Raw genomic sequence first — 2,409 nt, 5'->3', positions numbered from 1 at the left:
GTAATCTGACGATTTGCATTTATGTTGGATTAATGAAGTTAGATAATACTTTCTGTTTAAATATCATTGTTTGTGAATCAATTGTGAGTTATGTAACTTCAATTGTCAGATGATTCTGAGAGGCCAAACTTAACATGCAATATAATTTTGCTAAAAAACTGTGTGTTAGTAATTCACCATAATCAGTACTGACTTCCTGTCCAGGTCATCTGTTCTTTTTTTTTTAACAAGTTGGATTTTCTTAAATGTTATCGTTTATCAGCCAAATGAATTTCATGTCATTTCAAGTATTATGGTCGGCATTGCACACTACTTAGTCTGTAGTTAGTATATTTAAATTATTTTTATGAGAGACCTGAATATACGCGTTCCACCGTTGCTGTAGAGGTAAGACAATTTAATTTATTTGTTGTGTGCACAGGGACCAAAGTTATCAGTTTTGAACAAGGCCAGATGATTCCAGAATGAGATTTTTAGTCTGCAGCGGAGTGTGCGCTGATATGAAACATCCTAGCACATTAAAACTGTATGCCGGACCGAGAATCGAACTCGAGATCTTTCCCATTCGCGGGCAAGTGCAAAGGTCCCGACTTCGATTCTCGGTCCGGTACACAGTTTTAATCTGCCAGGAAGTTTCAAGGCCGGATGATTCAATGCCTAAGGGGGTGAGTGTATTTTGCAGTGACTGTATTTCTTTTTTGGTATTAGGAGTTGCATTGCCCAATCGATTCGTGTAAAGTTTTGCTAACAACAAAACAGAGTAAGCACACCACTTGCTCTTACAACACGCACACGGCATTTCGAGTTCAGTACCCATTCCACAGATCAGACAAAATGGTTCAAATGGCTTTGAGCACTATTGGACTTAACATCTGAGGTCATAAGTCCTCTAGAACTTAGAACTACTTAAACCTACCTAATCTAAATATAACACACACATCCATTCCCGAGGCACGATTCGAACCTGCGACCGTAGGGGTCGCGCGGCTCCAGACTGAAGCGCCTAGAACCGCTCGGCCACGCCGGGCGGCTGAGATCAGACATTCAAAGTGCTCGTAAAGATATCATTTTTAAAGAACGTTACAAGTGTCACTGACATGATACAGAATTTGGGGCGGAAACCATTAAAACAAAGACGTTTTTCGTTGCGGCGTAATCTTCTCACGAAATTTTCCTCAAAATGCGAAAATATTTCGTTGACGCCGGCTTATATAGGGGCCAACTGCCCTGCCGCAGTGGTAACACCGGTTCCCGTCAGATTACCGAAGCTAAGCGCTGTCAGACTGGGCTAGCACTTGGATGGGTGACCATCGGGTCTGCCGAGCGCTGTTGGCAAGCGGGGTGCACTCAGCACTTGGGAGGCAAACTGAGGAGCTACTTGACTGAGAAGTAGCGGCTCCGGTGTCGTAAACTGACATACGGCCGGGAGAGCGGTGTGCTGAACCATGCCCCTCCACATCAACATCCAGTGACGCCGATAGTCTGAGGATGACACGGCGGCCGGTCGGTACCGTTGGGCCTTCATGGCCTTCCGGGAGGAGAGAGAGAGAGAGAGAGAGAGAGAGAGAGAGAGAGAGAGACCTACCGGGTGATCAAAAAGTCAGTATAAATCTGAAAACTGAATAAATCACGGATTAATGTAGATAGAGAGATACAAATTGACACACATGCTTGGAATGACATGGGGTTTATTAGAACCAAAAAAATACAAAAGTTCAAAAATGTTCGGCAGATGGCGCTTCATCTGATCAGAATAGCAATGATTACCATAACAAAGTAAGACAAAGCAAAGATGATGTTCTTTACAGGAAATGCTCAATATGTCCACCATCATTCCTCAACAATAGCTGTAGTCGAGGAATAATGTTGTGTACAGCACTGTAAAGCATGTCCGGAGTTATGGTGAGGCATTGGCGTCGGATGTTGTCTTTCAGCATCCCTAGAGTTCTCGGTCGACCACGATACACTTGCGACTTCAGGTAACCCCAAAGCCAATAATCGCACGGACAGAGGTCAGGGGGCCTGGGAGGCCAAGCATGACGAAAGTGGAGGCTGAGCACACGATCATCACCAAACGACGCGCGCAAGAGATCTTTCACGCGTAGCAATATGGGATGATCTTTTTTTGGTTCTAATAAAACGCCATGTCATTCCAAGCTTGTGTGTCAATTTTTACCTCTCTATCTACATTATTCCGTGGTTTATTAAGTTTTCAAATTTATACTGACTTTTTCATCACCCTGTATACGGGGTGTTACAAAAAGGTACGGCCAAACGTTCAGGTAACATTCCTCACACACAAAGAAAGAAAATATGTTATGTGGACATGTGTCCGGAAACGCTTACTTTCCATGTTAGAGCTCATTTTATTACTTCTCTTCAAATCACATTAATCATGGAATGGAAACA

General features: G+C 43.3%; 1 pseudogene; it reads left to right on the top strand.

Moving 5' to 3' along the window:
- Positions 1 to 1,217: 1,217 nt before the first annotated feature.
- Positions 1,218 to 1,335, top strand: LOC126426521 (5S ribosomal RNA; annotated as a pseudogene).
- Positions 1,336 to 2,409: the final 1,074 nt, after the last annotated feature.

The sequence above is a fragment of the Schistocerca serialis genome, chromosome 1 (assembly GCF_023864345.2).
Source record: "Schistocerca serialis cubense isolate TAMUIC-IGC-003099 chromosome 1, iqSchSeri2.2, whole genome shotgun sequence".
Classification (NCBI taxonomy): Eukaryota; Metazoa; Arthropoda; class Insecta; order Orthoptera; family Acrididae; genus Schistocerca; species Schistocerca serialis.
This window is presented reverse-complemented; position numbering and strand designations above follow the sequence as displayed.